Here is a 21,811-nt window from a genome sequence, read left to right as displayed (position 1 = left end):
TGGGATGAGTCAGAGTACAGTTTTTTTTTCTAACAAAAAATAACTCCTAGACAAGGTCAGATTCTATTCTCATTTAAAGCAGTGGATCTGGAAATGTTCAAGCAAGCCTGAATGATTAATGAAGAACTTGGGGGAAGCACAGGGCTCTGCGAGGGCTTCACTGTTTCCTGCAGGGAAAACAGTTACCTGTGCCCAACCCCAGCCTTGCATCTCACTTGCTCTTTTTTTTTTTTTTTGAGATGGAGTCTCGCTCTGTCACCCAGGCTGGAGTGCAGTGGCGCAATCTCGGCTCACTGCAACGTCCGCCTCCCTGGTTCAAGAGATTCTTCTGGCTCAGCCTCCTGAGTAGCTGGGACTACAGGTGCCTGCCACCATGCCCGGCTAATTTTTGTTTTTTTGTTTTTGTTTTTGAGACGGAGTTTCACTCTTGTTGCCCAGGCTAGAGTGCAATCATGTAATCTCGGCTCACTGCAAACTCCACCTCCAGGGTTCAAGCGATTCTCCTGCCTCAGCCTCCCAAGTAGCTGGAATTACAGGCACCTGCCACAACCGCTTGCTAATTTTTATATTTTTAGTAGAGACGGGCTTTCACCATGTTGGCCAGGCTGGTCTCGAACTTCTGACCTCAGGTGATCCACCCACCTCAACCTCGCAAAGTGCTGGGATTACAGGCATGAGTCACCGCGCCTGGCCTCATTTTTGTATTTTTAATAAAGACAGGGTTTCACCATATTGGCCAGGCTGGTCTCAAACTCCTGACCTCGTGATCCACCCGCCTCAGCCTCCCAAAGTGCTGGGATTACAGGTGTGAGCCACCGCGTCTGGCCCTCACTCGCTCTTAATCATACTGCAGAAGAATACAATACGATTTCCAAATGAATGAAGTTGACACTTCTCTTAAGAGAACCACCAGATTCAAAGCAATGGCTGGCTTAGACCAGCCTGGGGGCTCACTAAACGTGCAAAAACCATTGACATCAGATATTTTTTACCAAAGTTTCTCAAGATCAATTTCCTGCCTCAGTTGGCATCATATAAAAACTTATTTTTAAGTTTCCTGTGGCAAAAAGCATATGCCCATCACACTGGTATTTCCACTTGGCTTGGCCAGGGTTGCTTCACAGGGCTCTGGGCTCCTCTGCCCCAGGCCCAATCAGAATGCATCTATAGTCTTTCAACTCTGCCTTCAGCTTTAGCTATTCCCTATGAGCTCAGGATCCCACCCCCCTTTTCACCACCTTTGCACACAGAATTTCAGGTCCTTCTCTGCCTGAGGATTCATCATGGCCGTGATTCCCATTTGGCATCACCATCCCACATTTTGCTGCCTCTGAACCTTGTCTGCTGTTATTGTTAAGACTTTCTTGGCATTCAAGGCTTGCATTTATTCCTGGACTTTGATCTTCAATCCTAGCATGTAAGACTTCTGTAACTAAGCCAGCATGGCAGCACATGCCTGTAGTCCCAGATACTTGGGAGGCTGAAGCTGGAGCACGGCTTGAGGTCAGGAGTTCAAGACCAGCCTGGGCAACGTAGTGAGACTTCTGCCTCTTTAAAAAAAAAAAAAAAAAAAAAAAGCGGGCACAGTGGCTTGCGCTTGTAATCCCAGCACTTTGGGAGGCCGAGGTGGGCAGATCACAAGGTCAGGAGTTTGAGACCAGCCTGGCCAACACAGTGAAACCCCGTCTCTACTAAAAACACAAAAATTAACTGGGCCTGATGGCGGATGCCTGTAATCCCAGTTACTCGGGAGGCTGAGGCAGGAGAATCACTTGAAAGGTGGAGGTTGCAGTGAGCTGAGATCGCACCACTGCACTCCAGCCTGGGCAACAGAGCTAGACTCCATCTCAAAAAACAAACAAACAAACAAGACTCCTACCTCTAAAAAACAAAAAAACAAAAAAACAGACTCCTTACTCTAGACTATCCCTGTCCAGCCTCAAGTGTGAGTTCCTACATTCCTGGTCGGAGATCTGCTCAAACTTCCTGTCTCCTACTTCTCCCCACGGTCTTCTCTCCTCCAATGTGAACAAAGAGTTCATGGACCAGGTCAGGCCTAGAGGCCTCAAAGTCACTGTTAGAATCCCCAAGAGGCAGCTTCACAAGACTCAGGTGATGATGCCGACCCTCTCTCTAGTCCAGTGGTTTTCAAAGTGTGGTCCCTGGACCAGCAGCATCAGCAGCCTCTGAGAACAACTTAGAAATGCGCCTTCTTAGGCACTGCCACAGCTGTATTGAATCAAACACTCCGCTTTAACCTGCCGCACTTGCGCTCTAACGAGTCTCCAGATGATTCTGATATGGAGAGGGGAAGTGGCAGGGATTTCAAGGAAGGCTTTCCTGACATCTGTGTGGTTCAGGCCGTCACCCTGAGAATGCACAGTCCTCAGTTGGCCCCCTGGAGCCATAGCCCTGGAGTTTGGGGACTGTATCAGGAAGTCATTCAAATACCCCAAAACAAGAGTCAAAGATTTCCTGAAATGGGACCTTCAGGGAGACAAAGGGGATATGGCTCAAGTCATCCTGCATCCCCGCCACTTCCAAGCCCCCATGCTCCACTGCAAGCCATCATCTTCCTCCCCTCCAGCAAACAGATCACATTGTAATGATCCCAAGGACCACCTGATGCAGACCTGCCTGAGCAAAGTTGATCCAGGAAATCCAGGACTAGGGGTAAGGACCCTAATTTTATTTTTTTCGAGATGGAGTCTCACTCTGTTGCCCAGGCTGGAATGCCGTGGCTTGATCTTAGCTCACTGCAACCTCTGCCTCCTGGCTTCAAGCAATTCTTGTGCCTCAGCCTCCAGAGTAACTGGGATTACAGGTGCCCACCACCACACCCAGCTAATTTTTGTATTTTTAGTGGAGATGGGGTTTCACCATGTTGGCCAGGCTAGTCTCGCACTCCTGACCTCAGGTAATCCGCCTGCCTCAGCCTCCCAAAGTGCTGGGATTATAGGTGTGAGCCACCGCACCCAGCTATATGTATTTTAATTTGTTTGTCTTTATTTTCTCATGTATACATATGTGTGTGTGTGTGTGTGTGTGTGTGTATATATGACCTGAGCCCCTCATATATATAGTATGTAGGTATGTATATACTGAGCTCCAAGATACCTGGAAAGATGTAAATTAGAATTAGTTCTAATGTTCTAATATCAAGTTAATTAAGTATATTATTGCTACTGACTCATGCTCCAGGCATTTTACTTGGAGTTTCTTGGTTGATCCTCGGAACAACCACGTGTGGAAAATATCTATTGATGGAGGGCTGTGGAATGGTGGAGAGAGCTGGCCGGCAGTCGGATCAGCTGGGATATCTGTTGATGGAGGGCCGTGGAATGGTGGAAGAGCTGGCCGGCAGTCAGATCAGCTGGGATATCTATTGATGGAGGGCTGTGGAATGGTGGAGAGAGCTGGCTGGCAGTTGGATCAGCTGGGATATCTGTTGATGGAGGGCTGTGGAATGGTGGAAGAGCTGGCCAGCAGTCGGATCAGCTGGGATATCTGTTGATGGAGGGCCGTGGAATGGTGGAAGAGCTGGCCGGCAGTCGGATCAGCTGGGTTTGGGTCTAGTTTGCTGCTAATCACAAACTGTTGCGTAGGAGATACATAGTACTGAATTTGTGGGCTTTTTCTGATGGCCAGAAAAACAAAGGTGCTCAATGAATAAATCTTGGTTAAGAGTGGAGCCCTCCATTTTACACATACGGAACAAAAAGCTTTGGAGAGGTCAGCCAGAGGTTCTCAGCACCGGCTGTGCATGAGAGTCACCTGGACGGCTTTTAAACGCCTAATCCCTGGTAATCCCCAGACACAGCAGCCTGGTTGAAAAGCCCCGGGTTAAATATGTTGCAGGCAATCCCATGGCCAGCAGGTGGCAGGGCTGTGACTTGAGCCCAGATCTATTGACAGGGGAACCCAAGCTCTGGCTGAAGGAGTCAGTTCCTGGAGCTGGAAGTGCAGGTAACAGCTCCGGGTCACAAAGCAGGTGTACTGTGAGAAGGCTGCCAGTAGAAACTGGGCTTCCCTCGACAATGCTTGTCATGGAAGGATGCTGTTTTCCCAGTTGAGAGCCTCCATCTCAGGTTGTGCTGACCACAGAGAGAGAGGGAGAAAGACTTTAGAAACAGCGATGTGTGAAGCCATTGAGAAGAATCTAAAGGTTTCCTTCTAATTAAAGGGATTACTCTGCCACATTTAGGAGACAGAAAAATGCTGCCCCCCTAACATTGTATGGAGCTGTACACATCACAGCATACATCCATACCTACTTCCCAGCTCTGCCACTTCCTAGCTGAGTGTCACTGGGCAAGTTACGTACCCTCTCGATTTCTCAATTTTCTTATCTGAAAAAGTGGGATAATGACAGTGTCTACACCAAAGAGCTTCTGTGATGATCGCATGATATGTGTAGCACTCAGAACAGGGATTGGCCGGTGGAAGGTGCTCAAGAACATCAATTATTACATTTGGACTTCACAACAACACTCTAAGGCTCAATGGCTCACCCCAAGTTAACAGCCAGCAACCCAGAGCTGGCATCGAACCTATGTTTCCTAAGTCTGGGTTGAAAGGACCTGTCCGTCTACACCTGCACTCAAACATCCTGTCTTCATCCTCTCACCTGGGCCAGTCAGTGGCTGCCTACCTGTGTCCCTGTCTCCAGGCCCTTCTTCACCTAATTTATCCTTTTTATTGATATGGTTTGTAAATTTTTATTTATTTTTGTTTTTATTTTCATCTATTTTGTTTTATTATAAATACTTTATTTGTACAGATACAATTTGAAAATTGTGGGTTAAGAAAAATCCATCAGTAGTCCCACTGAATCTGGCCACAATTCTTTGCTGCGGTACGATGCCTCGAGCACACAGTTCTTTACATAGTTGACCTCATTCTATAGAGTTCAGAAGAACTGCCTGGAAGACTCATTTAAAGTTCAGATTCCTGGACTCTAGCCCCAAAAGCTCTGATCCAGCAGCCCTAGGACTGGAGACCTAGATACTTCTGAGAGCACTGTCTTTGAGAAATCTTCTTGTACAGGGCTGTAATCTGGGCATCAGATACATTCCAATCCTATTTCACTGAACCATTTCACCATAAGCATCTTTCCTTGTTGCCACATGGGCTCCACACTGTAATTTGGCCTTTACAGAGCTCCCATATACATCTTAATAATGTCACAGTGCAGGTGGTATTTTCCTACCCGTCCCAGCTCAAACTCTTCCTCTGCTTTTGTTGATCTCAGATGAAAGGTATAGGATCTGGGAGAAGAAATACAATATTCCATCAAGGGGACACATAGCCATTTCCCTCCATTGGAACCTTTACATTGAATCTGTTTAAGCTCTCCAGGCAAGTCTGGATGTGATTAAGCCAGGGCTCCAGGGTGGGGAACTGGACCAAGATCTGAGCAGGTGCAGTCCACCAAGCAAAGTCAAAGTCTGGAGCAGGAGACTGAAGACCAAAAACATTCCAGAAGCCAGTGGTTGGAGCAGCTGGAAGAAGAAGGCCCAAACCATCAGGGAAGGGACTTGAGTGAGGCAGGTGCCAAGGGCACGGGAGTTAAGGAGGCTGTGCCTTAACCTTTGTTTCACACGGGTCTGCCCCACCCTACTCACCAGATAGGCCTTGACAATTGCTCCAGAGAGTCTGCTTTTGAGAATCTCTTTTAGTGTGTTTTACCCTGGAAAAAACTTTTATGTCTACTGATTTGCTAGGGCCCGTCTACCTGACCCATTCCTATGACTTAAAAGGCCCTCCCTGTTTCCTAACCAGGTACCCTACTGTCTTGCTTAACTAATAAGATTATGTCCTCAGCTGGACTAATGGGGGGACAAAATCGTTCTGTGGGTCAGGGAAAGACAAACAATCAGGTGTTTCTGAGACCTCATATCCTCTCTCCATCAGCAATGTCAACCATGAAGGGTTGGACAAGACTGTATCTTTTGGGAGCACCACTCTGGTATGCAAATCTGTGCACTGAGACCCATGCCTGCTGAAAACCATTTTTAATACTTGGTTTCTGAAAGACTTTTCCAGAAGCAATGTGGCCCCTCATCTTGTTGCTATGGAGGTTGCCAGAGGCCTCCAGCTCAGTTTCCAGAATCCTCAGTGTTAGAGATCCCGCCATTCAGACTTAACTCAAGGGTGAACAGGCCTTTTCCATAGGCAGGACTCAACAAAACCAACAAGCTTACTTACACATTTACAATGAAAGCAGTCAAATCTTCATTTTAGCAGGTCAGTAACCTTGAAAAAAATACATTCGGGTTGGAGTGGTACTGTGAATATGAAATTAAAGTAAAAGAAGCCAGCTGTTGGAAGAAATATTTTTACTAAGCCACGGTCAGCTAACAAGTTCCCATTCTCCACTATTGAGAGACAGATACTGTTTTTCCTGCTTGTGAACCCCTTTCCTCTCTGATTTCTGTGTTTCTGACCATTTCCTTTCTCTTCACCTTTCCCTTTTCAACGCTCCAAGCCAACTCTCAGAACTCAACTCACGAAAACATTGCGTCATCATCATCCTTTGGGTGGAGTTCGTGCCAGTCCTAGTTGCACTTCCTCATTAGGATCTGACTGTTTTATGATCATTTCTCAAAGCTTTTCTTCTCACTCCTTGCTTCTGTCAGTTTGCCCTTCACCAAGTGCTTGGCCTCCTTGTCTAGAACGCCCTTGCGTGCCTTGGAATTCGTGTAATCAAGAAAGAGGAGGCTCGGAAGCATCAGAGCTATGCCACCACACGTCTCGTGACGGCAAGCTTGAGAAACTGGTTTTGCGGGAAGCTTGCTGCAGTGAGAAACAGGTTTTAGAGACAGGGCGATTGGCATGAAGAAGTCTTGTGAAGGTAGGAATGTATGTCACAGGCACAGTTTTGGGACAAAGTCCAGCTCCCTGCGTCCACAGGTGGAGCCGATTCCTGTCAGGTCAGTCTCCATCTAGGCGAAGCCCTTCCGGGAAGGGCACCGAATTCCAGGGCTTGATGACATCACTGGGGCAAAGCTGCAGAACCAGCCCCTGCCCCTGCTCACTCTCTGTGCCCTTTACAAACAATGGCCTGCCACAGGGCACCAGGGTAGAAGCCTCCACACTGTCTTTGCTTCTCTTATCTCCAGAGTACGGTTTCTCAACCTTGGCACTATTGACACTTGGGGCTGGATAATTCTTGGTTATGTGGGCTACCCTGTGCATCGGAGTAACACCCCTGGCCTTGAAACTAGACGCTTCACTTATGTCAAGGAAAAATGTCTTCAGACATTGATAAATATCCCTTCGGTGGGGCAAAATCACCCATGGATGAGAACTACGAATCCCAAGTTGCCCTCCACTTTCAGAGTAATAAGCAAGAGGACACAGGGCCTCTCCTTTCAAGTGGGTGCAGAGAGTAAGACTGGAGAGGGTTGAAGGGAGGGTTGGAGCAAGCAGGTAAATGCTGTCACAGAAGCTTAGGCGATCACCTGCTGCTACATCTCAAACACATGTTTGTGCAACAAATAATTAAATATGCTATGTGCAGAAATCTGTCCATTTGTAGATTCCGGACAATTTCAGAGACACCCTCCCGGCCCCCGCCGCAAGGCTACTTGCATCTGTTATGTTTCCCCTGCCAAGTCAAACACAAGACTCCTCTTTTAAAGTCCTCAAAGCAAAGTTCTCAAAGCCCAAATTCACCACCAGCATCTTAAGAAGTATGCTTGTTGGCCAGGCGCGGTGGCTCATGCCTGTAATCTCAGCACTTTGGGAGGCCAAGGCAGGCAGATCACGAGGTCAGGAGTTCGAGACCAGCCTGGCCAACGTGGTGAAACCCCGTCCTACTAAAACTACAAAAATTAGCTGGGCATGGTGATGTGCCTGTAATCTCAGCTACTCGGGAGGCTGAGACAGGAGAATCGCTTGAACCCGGAAGGCAGAGGTTGCAGTAAGCCGAGATTGCGCCACTGCACTCCAGCCTGGTGACAAAATGAAACTCCATCTCAGAAAAAAAAAAAAAAAGAAATATGATTGTTGTTGTTGATGATGATGTTATTACTGCATAAACAACATTAAGTAAAATTTTAAAAACACACTGGGCTGGGTATGATGGCTCACACCTGTAGTCACAGCCCTTCAAGGATCTGAGATAGAAGGACTGCTTGAGGCCAGGAGTTTGAGACCAGCCTGGGAAACACAGCAAAACACTGTCTCTACAAAAATTAAAACAGATTAGCCAAGTGTGGTGGTGTGCTCCTATATTCCCAGCTTCCTGAGAGGCTGAGGCAGGAGAATCTCTTGAGCCCAGGAGTTTGAGGCTGCAGTGAGCTATGATGGCACCACTGTACTCCAGCCTGGGGGACAGAGCAAGACCCCATCACTTTAACAAAAACCTGACAAATTCTACTTTTATACCATCTTTCCAAATCAAGTGGTTCTCCTTTCTTCATTTCCCTCCGGCCCTTCACCATACAAATACATGATTTTCTTATACATAAAACTCTTGAGTAGACCCATCTTCGATTTTCAACACACCTTCTCCTGAACACTATGGGGTGATGCATACATGAGGAGTCCTTCTGATGTATAAAGATATCCTGAGCCAGGCACGGTGCCTCACACCTATAATCCCAGCACTTTGGGAGGCTGAGGCAGAAGGATTGCTTGAGCTCTGGGGTTCAAGACCAGCCTGGGCCACATACTGAGACCTTGTCTCTACATACCATCAAAAAAAATCAACCAACTGTGGGAGTGCACACGCATAGTCCCAGTTGCTCAGGAGGCTGAGGTGGAAGGATGGCTTGAGCCCAGGAGAGTGAGGCTGCAGTGAGCTGTGATGGTGCCTCTGTACTCTAGCCTGGGCAAAAGAGTGAGACGTTGTCTAAAAAAAAAAAAAAAAAAAAAAAAAATTGAAAGAAAATCTATGACCAAATGTACATATCTTTTGCAATAGTTCATTCCACTGTGACCTAATATTTACTATAGGTCGTGGAGGAAGTCAGTTTCAGTCTAGATTCCTCAGAATTGTCTACTTCACTCTATTCAATGATGGAACTTTAAACAAGAAGTGACCTTAGGTATCACCCAGAGTTCTCACCTTACAGGTAAGTTACCTGTGGCCCAGATAAGTTGACTTTTCTGCCAAGAGAACATGAAGAGTAGATAACAAGGCTGGGAAGAAATCCCAGGCCTGCTGACTCCCTGAAACTGGTGGTTTCTCTCCACACCCTTCCCTTATTGTATGTCCATGAAGTTCACTGAAGGAAGCAGAGGTCAGAATGTAACAACAGTATTAGAAAGAAGCTGATACAAACACAGTTGATGTTCGCAAAGTGTTTTTTATTGTTTGTTTGTTTTTTAGAGACAAGGTCTCACTTTCTTGCCCAAGCTGAAGTGGAAGACAGATTATAGCTCACTGCAACCTCAAGTGATCCTCTTGCCTCAGTAGCTAGGACTATAGGTGTGAGCTATTATACTCAGCCTATATATATATACACACACACACATATTTTAATTATTATTTGTAGAGACAAGATGTTGCCCAGGCTGGTCTCAAACTCCTAGCCTCAAGCAATCTTTCCATTTCAGCCCTCCAAAATACTGGGATTACGGATGTGAGCCATCACACCCATCCAATTTTCACGAAGGGTTTTAATTCAGTTTCTTGTACTGTAAGGGTTACGGTTCTGGGTCTGTGACATACAGTAGAAATTTCCCTAGATTGAAAGTTAGAAAATATGGGTTAAATCTGATCTCTACTAATGAGCCCTAAAACCCAAGATGAATGGCTTTACTTCTCCGAGCCTTGGTTTCTTCATCTGAAAAAATGTTAATAGTAGTTCCTATCAAGTGTAAATTAAGAATCTGAAAAGGTTCTATTGTTTAAACCAGTAATCTCATACTTCAGGAGTTTTATCATTAAAAAAAATCTGGTACCTAGAAATAGTATTATGTACAAAAGCACATAACCACTCCTCTGCTGATAACTACCATGTATTGAGCCTGCTATGTGATTGCTTCTCTGCTGGTTGAGTTATGTAATGGTCTCTAATCTCCATAACAAATCAGAGAGATGGGTATTACAGTGTTTATTTTACAAAGGAGAAAACTGAAGGCCAGGAAGGAAAAATGCCTTGTCCAAAATTACCCAGATGGTGAGTGGTCAGAGCAGAGGTCAAACTCCCATCTGCTTCTCTCAGCCAATTTTCCTCCTATTATGCCTTGTTACTTTTTGTAATGGCAAATATTTGGAAACAAATCTAAATAACCAATAATAGGGTTTGATTTAAAAATTCCAGAATGGAATATTTTCAGCTATTAAAACATTGTTTCTTTAAGGTTTATTAATCACTTGTTTTTTTGTTTTTTGTTTTTTGTTTTTTGTTTTTGTTTTTGTTTTGAGACAGTCTCACTCTGTCACCCAGGCTGGAGTGCAGTGACTCGATCCTGGCTCACTACAACCTCTACCTCCTGGGCTCAAGTGATCCTCCCACATCAGCCTTCCAAGTAACTGGGACTATAGACATGTGCCACCACACCTGGATAATTTTTAAATTTTTTTTTTAGAGACACGGTTTCACCATGTTGTCCAGGCTGGTCTTGAACTCCTGGGCCATCTGACCTCTTAAAGTGCCAGGATTACAGGTGTGAGCCACTGCGGCTGACCTTAATTACTTTTAATAAGATGCTTCATGGGCTCTTCTGCCTGATGGAGCTAGAGGGGCACTAAGATGGAAGGGAAGGGTCTCCATGCCCAGGCCTGGGCGGGGAAGGGTGGTGGCAGGATCGGGTCACCCACCTGTGTGATGAGGCATTCACAAAGACACCAGACCAGGGGATCAAAGACCTGAGCAAGTGCAAAGCCAATGAGAACTGAATGTAAACTCACATGCGAAGGTGTATAAGTTAGAATGTAGGTTTGGTTGCTCTAACTGGGAAACTTCTATTTAACAAGATGGAAGTTTAATTTTCTTGCAGAGACATCCAGGCAGGTTTTCTGGGAATCCCAACATCATTAGTTTCTTTTCCTTCTGTGGCCTTAACATTCTCAGCACAGCCTGCATCTCATAGTGCAAGATGACTGCTCCCGCCCCCACATTCTAAAGGAGGAGGAAAGGGGAAGAAAAGAGAACACCCCTTCCCTGCAGGGCCACAGCCTGGAAGTTACATGCGTCAGTTCTAGGCACACCCTGTTGGCTAAAATTTGGTCACGATGATGCATTCGTGCAAAGGGATCTTGGAAATACAGGCAGTAGAGCTACCATATGCCAAACCCAGAATCCCAGCTATAGCAAATAAGGGGAGAATGGATGTCGGGGACAACTAGAACGGAGGGCTGAGGCAAGGCAAGCAAGACACAGGTCATGGTCCCGTTACCATCTCTGGGGACTATTAGGGGTGTGTTAACCACCAAAACACAGCAAAACATCCCCAAATCCATTTTACATCGCTCTAATTTTCTAGGAATTCTCCTTGTTACATCTGCTTTAATATCCCCCATTGCCACCTCCATAAGAGATACTGGATAAAGTTTTACATTATTTCTCCTGGCTTTTTTTTTTTTTTCTGAGACTGAATCTTGCTCTGTTGCCCAGGCTGGAGTGCAATGATACAATCTTGGCTCATTGCAACCTCTGCCTCCTGGATTCAAGCAATCTCCTGCCTCAGCCTCCTGAGTAGCTGGGATTATAGCATGTTACCACCATGCCCGGCTAATTTTTCTGTATTTTTAGTAGAGACAGGGTTTCACCATGTTGGCCAGGCTGGTCTCGAACTCCTGACCTCATGATCCACCTGCCTTGGACTCCTAAAGTGTTGGGATTACAGGCGTGAGCCACCGCCCCTGACCTTCTCCTGGCTTTTTAAGGTCACATACGTTTTTGTTGGATAAGACACTGTGCTGAGATTGGTGGCTCAAACTAACAAGTTATTGTTTGCATTATATTAGGTTTAAGAACCAGGACATACGATTGTATGTAAAAGAGAATCACAACTTTGATTTTTAAATGCACATGAAGAAAATTTTGGGGAAAACCTACCATTCTGTGAGTGCATTTTTTGGGTGTTAAGTTTTTTCTTTAAAAATATTATTTTCTAAAATTTCCAAAGTTTCTACAATGAACATGTATTAATTTTGTATTCAGACATTTTAAATGCTTACTTAAAAACTACTGCCTACTTGTCAATTCTTATGTAAAACCAATGAATGTAATATAGGTGAAATGCCTTAAACTTAAAGGAAAAATTGAAAAAGCAAAATTTTTAGTATGTGTTATACTGGTGGTTATCCAAGGAAAGGGTATTACTACAAGGCAGTGGATTTAAGTATAATTGATTCATCTAACGCTAAGCAGATCAATGGTGTTCTAAAAGAATCCTTTTTGGTATTAAAGTTCTCTGTCATACTGGCTAATATTTAATATTCACTTACTATTTGCGAGACACAAAGTCAAGGGATTTGCACATATAATGATTTTTAATTTTTACAACATTCTTGTGAAAGAGAGTCTCTCATTATTCCCTTTTTCAGACAGAAATGGAGCCTTCCATTTCTGATTAAGTAATTAGCCTAAGATACACAGTTAGTGATCTAAGAAAGAAAAACCTCCTGAAAGAAAGACAACTGGAACGTCCTACTAAAAGAACACACTACCTGTCATACCTAGGGAAATTGACTCAGAACAGCCAGCACCAAGTCGTATTTTAGCAAAACAACTGGACAATAGAGGAAGAAAAGGTTTTTTTTTTTTTTTTTTTTTTTTAATTAATTAATTAATTTTTTTTAGACAGGGTCTTTCTCTGTCCCCCAGGCTGGAGTGCAGTGGTGTGATTTCAGCTCACTGCAACCTCTATCCCCCAAGTTCAAGTGATTTCTCCTGTCTCAACCTTCCAAGTAGCTAGGATTACAGGCATGCACCACCACGCCCAGCTGATTTTTGTATTTTTATTAGAGATGGGGTTTCACTATATTTGCCAGGCTGGTCTCAAACTCCTGACCTCAGGTGATCTGCCACCTCAGCCTCCCAAAGTGCTAGGATTACATGTATGAGCCACTGCACACAGCCAGAAAAAGGGGATATTGAAGCAAAAAAAAAAAAAAGGTAGCTTTTTTAAAAAGGGTATCATAGTGTCATCAGACTTGTGGGCTGCCATTGGTTGCCAAGAAACAACAGATTTTCAAACTGGTTTAAAAGAGCAGACTCCACTACTCTCCTATATACAAGAGACGCATCTTAAAAAAGATTCAGAAAAATTAATATGTTTTATTTATTTTTTTAAGTTAAAACTTAAAAAAAGTAAAAAGTTAAAACTATCATAAAGCAGAACTTAAAGGACATGTGTGAAAAACTAACAAATACGCCAATAAGAGTGGACCTGAGTACTCTCAATAGAAGCCTGATCAAGTAGACAAAAGGAAGAAGGAACACAAAACTAAAAACCTATTTAATAGGTAGGCTGAACAGAGCTTACTCCAAATCCTAACGTTGGAGAATATACTTTTTCAAGTGCATATTCATGAATAACCACATTCTAGGTCACGAAGATAATATCTCAAGAAATGTCAAGAAACAGAAAGAAAGCATACAGTGGTCTCTGAACACAGTGCACCATAACTAGAAATAATGAAAGCAAAATCTTCCATTTGCAAATTTCAAAGTACACTATTAGATAATTGTTGGGTCAAAATAAAATTGAAATGGGAACTTCTTAAAAATAATGAAAATATGATGTATCAGAATCTGTGTGATACTACCAAAGCAGTGATTAGAGGAACATTTATTGCATTAAGTATCTATAAGTATGATTAAGTACCTGGGGGATATGGAAATTAATTGATTAAACCTCCTTTCTAGAAAGCTCACGATAAAACAAGCCAAAAGAAAGCAGAAGGAAAGAAAAAACACAATAAATATAAAAACAGAAATTAATGAGTTGGAAAATAAACAGAACTAATAAATCTAAAAGTTGGTTTTTGAAAATATAAACTAAACAGTTAAACCACTAGGATAAATATACAAAATTAGAAATAACCATAACACAGAGGAAATAAAAAATTGGGCATTACTATACACAACTCCTTGTAAATAAATTTGAAAACTCAGATAAAACACATAATTTTTAAGAAAAACACTACTTATAAAAATTAACCTGTTGAGGCCAGGCACAGTGGCTCATGCCTGTAATCCCAGCACTTTGGGAGGCTGAGGGGGGCAGGTCACAAGGTCAGGAGATCAAGACTATCCTGGCTAACATGGTGAAACCCCATCTCTACTACCATAAAATACAAAAATTAGCCAGGTATGGTGGCGGGTGCCTGTAGTCCCAGGTACTCGGGAGGCTGAGGCAGGAGAAGGGTGTGAACCTGGGAGGCAGAGCTTGCAGTGAGCTGGAACTGCATTACTATACTCCAGCCTGGGTGACAGAGCAAGACTCCATCTCAAAAAAAAAAAAAAAAAAAAAAAAAAAAATTGTTGAAACAGACTACCTACCTTTGAAGAAATAGAAGAAGTAGCTAAAGAGCTCTTCTCAAAAATAAGCCAAGCCCAGATTTCAAAGGGGAATTCTACCTTCTATCTACTTTATTATTATGATTTTATTGTAATTTTGTATTGGAAAACAAATATATAACTTGGAATGAATTTGAGGCAAATTGTACTGTAAGTGGATTTTCTTTCAGTGGCTAAACAAAGTTTAAAAAGCAAATAACAATTAAAGAAAATGTTTCTGCTACAGAACCAGCAGTACAAAAAGAGTATACACCAGGTGCCGTGGCTCATGCCTATAATCCCAGCACTTTGGGAGGCCAAGGCAGGCAAATCACAAGGTCAGGAGTTTGCGACCAGCCTGGCCAATATGGTGAAACCCCATCTCTACCAAAAATATAAAAATTGGTTCCAAGATGGCCAAATAGGAACAGCTCCAGTCTACAGCTTCCAGTGTGAGTGACACAGAAGACAGGTGATTTCCGCATTTCCAGCTGAGGTACCGGGTTTATCTCACTGGGGCTTGTCAGACAATGGGTGCAGCCCATGGAGCAGGGCAGGACATTGCCTAACCCAGGAAGTGCAAGGGGCTGGGGAATTCCCTTTCCTAGCCAAGGGAAGACGTGACAGACGGTACTTGGAAAATTGGGACACTCCCACCCTAATAGTGCACTTTTCCAATGGTCTTAGCAAACACTACACCAAGAGATGATATCCCGCAACTTGCTTGGAGGGTCCCACGCCCACGGAGCCTCACTCACTGCTAGCACAGCAGTCTCAGATCCAACTGCAAGGTGGCAGCAAGGCTGGGGGAGGAGTGTCCACCATTGCTGAGGTTTCAGTAGGTAAACAAAGCAGCCAGGAAGCTCGAACTGGGTGGAGCCCACTGCAGCTCAAGGAGGCCTGCCTGCCTCTGTAGATTCCACCTCTAAAGGCAGGGCATAGCTGAATAAAAGGCAGCAGAAACGTCTGCAGACTTAAACATCCCTGTCTGACAGCTTTGAAGAGAAATAGTGGTTCTCCCAGCGTAGAGTTTGAGATCTAAGAATGGACAGACTGCCTCCTCAATTAGGTCCCTCACCCCCAAGTAGCCTAACTGGGAGACACCTCCCAGTAGGGGCTGACTGACACCTCATGCAGCTGGGTGCCCCTCTGAGATGAAGCTTCCAGAGGAAGGATCAGGCAGCAACATTTGCTGTTCTACAATATTTGCTGTTCTGCAGCCTCCGCTGGTGATACCCAGGTAAAGAGGGTCTGGAGTGGACCTCCAGCAAACTCCAACAGACCTGCAGCTGAGGGTCCTGACTGTTAGAAGGAAAACTAACAAACAGAAAGGACATCCACACCAAAACCCCATCTGTACATCACCATCATCAAAGACCACAGGTAGATAAAACCACAAAGATGGGGAGAAACCAGAGCAGAAACGCTGAAAATTCTAAAAATCAGAGCACCTCTTCTCCTCCAAAGGAATGCACCTCCTTGCCAGCAACAGAACAAAGCTGGATGGAGAATGACTTTGACGAGTTGAGAGAAGAAGGCTTCAGACAATCAGTAGTAACAAACTTCTCTGATCTAAAGGAGGATGTTCAAACACATTGCAAAGAAGCTAAAAACCTTGAAAAAAGATTAGAAGAATGGCTAAGTAGAATAAACATCATAGAGAAGTCCTTAAATGACGTGATGGAGCTGAAAACCATGGCATGATAACTACATGACACATGCACAAGCTTCAGTAGCTAATTTGATCGAGTGGAAGAAAGGGTATCAGTGATTGAAGATCAAATGAATAGCATGAAGCGAGAAGAGAAGTTTAGAGGAAAAAGAGTAAAAAGAAATGAACAAAGTCTCCAAGAAATATGGGACTATGTGAAAAGACCAAATCTACATCTGACTGGTGTACCTGAAAGTGATGGGGAGAATGGAACCAAGTTGGAAAACACTCTTCAGGATATTATCCAGGAGAAATTCCCCAACCTAGCAAGGCAGGCCAACATTCAAATATGGGAAATACAGAGAATGCCACAAAGATACTCCTCAAGAAGAGCAACTCCAAGACACATAATTGTCAGATTCACCAAAGTTGAAATGAAGGGAAAAAATATTAAGGGCAGCCAGAGAGAAAGGTCAGGTTACCCACAAAGGGAAGCCCATCAGATTAACAGCAGATCTCTCAGCAGAAACTCTACGAGCCAGAGGAGAGTGGGGGCCAATATTTAACATTCTTAAAGAAAAGAATTTTCTGGCCGGGCGCGGTGGCTCAAGCCTGTAATCCCAGCACTTTGGGAGGCCGAGGCGGGCGGATCACAAGGTCAGGAGATCGAGACCACAGTGAAACCCCGTCTCTACTAAAAAATACAAAAAATTAGCTGGGCGCGGTGGCGGGCGCCTGTAGTCCCAGCTACTCAGGAGGCTGAGGCAGGAGAATGGCGGGAACCTGGGAGGCGGAGCTTGCAGTGAGCCGAGATCGCGCCACTGCACTCCAGCCTGGGCAACAGCGTGAGACTCCATCTCAAAAAAAAAAAAAAAAAAAAAAAAAAAGAAAAGAATTTTCAACCCAGAATTTCATATCCAGCCAAACTAAGTTTCATAAGTGAAGGAGAAATAAAATCCTTTACAGACAAGCAAATGCTGAGAGATTTTGTCACCACCAGGCCTGCCTTTCAAGAGCTCCTGGAGGAAGCACTAAACATGGAAAGGAGCAACCAGTACCAGCCACTACAAAACCATGCCAAATTGTAAAGACCATCCATGCTAGGAAGAAACTGCATCAACTAATGAGAAAAATAACCAGCTAACATCATAATGACAGGATCAAATTCACACATAACAGTATTAACCTTAAATGTAAATGGGCTAAATGCCCCAATTAAAAGACACAGACTGGCAAATTGGATAAAGAGTCAAGACCCACCAGTGTGCTGCATTCAGGACACCCATCTCACGTGCAGAAACACACATAGGCTCAAAATAAAGGGATGGAGGAAGATCTACCAAGTAAATGGAAAGCAAAAAAAAAAAAGAGACTTAGACTCCCACACAATAATAATGGGAGAGTTTAACACCCCACTGTCAACATTAGACAGAGCTATGAGACAGAGAGTTAACAAGGATATCCAGGAATTGAACTCAGCTCTGCACCAAGCAGACCTAATAGACATCTACAGAACTCTCCACCCCAAAGCAACAGAATATATACATTCTTCTCAGCACCACATTGCACTTATTCCAAAATTGACCACATAGTTGGAAGTAAAGTACTCCTCAGCAAATGTGAAAGAACAGAACTTATAACAAACTCTCTCTCAGACCACAGTGCAATCAAACTAGAATTCAGGATTAAGAAATTCACTCAAAACTGCTCAACTACATGGAAACTGAACAACCTGCTCCTGAATGACTACTGGGTACATAATCAAATGAAGGCAGAAATAAAGATGTCCTTTGAAACCAATGAAAACAGAGACACAACATACCAGAATATCTGGGACACATTTAAAGCAGTGTGTAGAGGGAAATATGTAGCACTAAATGCCTACAAGAGAAAGCAGGAAAGATCTAAAATCGACACACTAACATGACAATTAAAAGAACTGGAGAAGCAAGAGCAAAGACATTCAAAAGCTAGCAAAAGGCAAGAAATAACTAAGATCAGAGCAGAACTGAAGGACATAGAGACACAAAAAAACCTACAAAAAATCAACAAATCCAGGAGCTGGTTTTTTTTTTTTTAAAGATCAACAAAATTGATAGACTGCTAGCAAGATTAATAAAGAAGAAAAGAGAGAAGAATCAAATAGATGCAATAAAAAATGATAAACGGGATATTACCACCGATCCCACAGAAATACAAATTACCATCAGAGAACACTATAAACTCCTCTATGCGAATAAACTAGAAAATCTAGAAGAAAGGGATAAATTCCTGTACACATACACCCTCCCAAGACTAAACCAGGAAGAAGTTGAGTCCCTGAATAGACCAATAACAGGCTCTGAAATTGAGACAATAATTAATAGCCTACCAACCAAAAAAAGGCCAGGACCAGACGGATTCACAGCTGAATTCTACTAGAGGTACAAAGAGGAGCTGGTACCATTCCTTCTGAAACTATTCCAATCAATAGAAAAAGAGGGAATCCTCCCTAACTCATTTTATGAGGCCAGCATCATCCTGATACCAAAGCCTGGCAGAGCCACAATAAAAAAAAGAGAACTTTAGACCAATATCCCTGATGAATATTAATGCAAAAATCCTCAATAAAATACTGGCAAACTGAATCCAGCAGCACATCAAAAAGCTTATCCACCACGATCAAGTTGGCTTCATCCCTGGGATGCAAGGCAGGTTCAACATATACAAATCAATAAACATAACCTATCATCTAAACAGAACCAAAGACAAAAACCACATGATTATCGCAATAGATGCAGAAAAGGCTTTCAACAAAATTCAACAACCCTTCATACTAAAAACTCTCAATAAAGTAGGTATTGATGGGACGTATCTCAAAATAATAAGAGCTATTTATGACAAACCCACAGCCAATATCATACTGAATGGGCAAAAACTGGAAGCATTCCCTTTGAAAACTGGCACAAGACAGGGATGCCCTCTCTCACCACTCCTATTCAACACAGTGTTGGAAGTTCTGGCCAGGGCAATCAGGCAGGAGAAAGAAAGAAAGGGTATTCAATTAGGAAAAGAGGAAATCAAATTGTCCCTGTTTGCAGATGACATGATTGTATATTTAGAAAACCCCATCGTCTCAGTCCAAAATCTCCTTAAGTTGATAGGCAACTTCAGCAAAGTCTCAGGATACAAAATCAATGTGCAAAAATCACAAGCATTCCTATACACCAATAACAGATAAACAGAGAGCCAATTCATGAGTGAACTCCCATTCAAAGAGAGTAAAATACCTAGGAATCCAACTGACAAGGGATGTGAAGGACCTCTTCAAGGAGAACTAAAAACCACTGCTCAATGAAATAAAAGAGGACACAAACAAATGGAAGAATATTCCATGCTCATGGATAAGAAGAATCAATATCGTGAAAATGGCCATACTGCCCAAGGTAATTTATAGATTCAATGCCATCCCCATCAAGCTACCAATGACTTTCTTCACAGAATTGGAAAAAACTACTTTAAAGTTCATATGGAACCAAAAATGAGCCCGCATTGCCAAGACAATCCTAAGCAAAAAGAACAAAACTGGAGGCATCATGCTACCTGACTTCAAACTATACTAGAAAGCTACAGTGACCAAAACAGCATGGTACTGGTACCAAAACAGAGATACAGACCAATGGAACAGAACAGAGTCCTCAGAAATAATACCACACATCTTCACCCATCTGATCTTTGACAAACCTGACAAAAACAAGAAATGGGGAAAGGATTCCCTATTTAATAAATGGTGCTGGGAAAACTGGCTAGCCATATGTAGAAAGCTGAAACTGGATCCCTTCCTTACATCTTATCCAAAAATTAATTCAAGATGGATTAAAGCCTTAAATGTTAGACCTAAAACCATAAAAACCCTAGAAGAAAACCTAGGCAATACCATTCAGGACATAGGCATGGGCAAGGACTTCATGACTAAAACACCAAAAGCAATGGTAACAGAAGCCAAAATAGACAAAAGGGATCTAATTAAACTAAAGAGCTTCTGCAGAGCAAAAGAAACTGCCATCCGAGTGAAAAGGCAACCTACAGAATGGGAGAAAATTTTTACAATCTACCCATCTGACAAAGGGCTAATATCCAGAATCTACAAAGAACTTAAGCAAATTTACAAGAAAAAATCAACCCTATCAAAAAGTGGGCAAAGGATATGAACAGACACTTCTCAAAAGAAGACATTCATACAGCCAACAGACACATGAAAAAATGCTCATCATCACTGGTCATCAGAGAAATGCAAATCAAAACCACAATGAGATACCACCTCACACCAGTTAGAATGGTGATTGTTAAAAAGTCAGGAAACAACAGGTGCTGGAGAGGATGTGGAGAAATAGGAACACTTTTACACTGTTGGTGGGAGTGTAAACTAGTTCAACCATTGTGGAAGACTGGCGATTCCTCAAGGATCTAGAACTAGAAGTACCATTTGACCCAGCCATCCCATTACTGGGTATATACCCAAAGGATTATAAATCATGCTGCTATAAAGACACATGCACATGTATGTTTATTGAGGCACTATTCACAATAGTAAAGACTTGGAACCAACCCAAATGTCCATCAATGATAGACTGGATTAAGAAAACCTGGCACATATACACCATGGAATACTATGCAGCCATAAAAAAGGATGAGTTCACGTCCTTTGTAAGGACATGGATGAAGCTGGAAACCATCATTCTGAGCAAACTATCGCAAGGACAGAAAACCAAACAATGCATGTTCTCACTTACAGGTGAGAACTGAACAATGAGAACACTTGGACACAGGATGGGGAACATCACACAATGGGGCCTATTGTAGGGTTGGGGGAGGGGAGAGGGATAGCATTAGGAGATATACCTAATGTAAATGACAAGTTAATGGGTGCAGCACACCAACATGGCACGTATATACATATGTAACAAACCTGTATGTTGTGCACACGTACCCTAGAACTTAAATAAATTAAAAAAAGAAAACACACATGCACAAAAATATATATATATTAGCCAGGCGTGGTGGCAGGCGCCTGTAGTCCCAGCTACTTGGGAGGCTGAGGCAGGAGAATTTCTTGAACCTGGGAGGCAGAAGTTGCAGTGAGCTGAGAGCATGCCACTGCACTCCAGCCTAGGTGACAGAACGAGACTCTGTATCAAAGTATACGAGTACCTGAATAATATACCCATTTTGCGATAGTGCCACTTTTAAGTATATATTTTTTTGTGGTGTTTGCTTGTTTGTTTTTGAGACAGTTTTAATCTATTGCCCAGGCTGGAGTGCAATGGGGCTATCTCAACTCACTGTAATCTCTGCCTCCTGGGTTCAAGTGATTCTCCTATGTCAGCTTCCCAAGTAGCTGGGATTACAGGCGTGTGCCACTACGCCCTGCTAATTTTTATATTTTTAGTAGAGACAGGGTTTTGCCGTGTGGACCAGGCTGGTGTCGAACTCCTGACCTCAGGTAATCCACCTGCCTTGGCTTCCCAAAGTGCTAGAATTACAGGTGTGAGCCACCACTCCCGGCCTTAATTTTCTAAAATAGGGTTTCAGGACAATGACAGTGAGATAGGGGAAGAACACATGCAAGAATTAAGTCCTAATTACTATTCACGCATTTGTTTTGTTTTGTTTTTTTAACAGTAGAGAGAGAGAAACCTTTTACAGATAAGTTACAAAG

The 21,811-nt window shown here is 43.2% G+C and overlaps 1 protein-coding gene across 1 annotated transcript in view; it reads right to left on the bottom strand.

Annotated features, from left to right (window-relative positions):
• The window catches only part of UBAC2 (UBA domain containing 2), an 885,094-nt gene that overhangs the window by 729,512 nt on the left and 133,771 nt on the right, over nucleotides 1-21,811 (bottom strand). The window lies entirely within an intron of this gene.

Source organism: Macaca thibetana, chromosome 17, assembly GCF_024542745.1.
Source record: "Macaca thibetana thibetana isolate TM-01 chromosome 17, ASM2454274v1, whole genome shotgun sequence".
Taxonomy (NCBI): domain Eukaryota; kingdom Metazoa; phylum Chordata; class Mammalia; order Primates; family Cercopithecidae; genus Macaca; species Macaca thibetana.
Note: the sequence above shows the minus strand (reverse complement) of the source record. Positions and strands in the feature narration are given on the sequence as shown.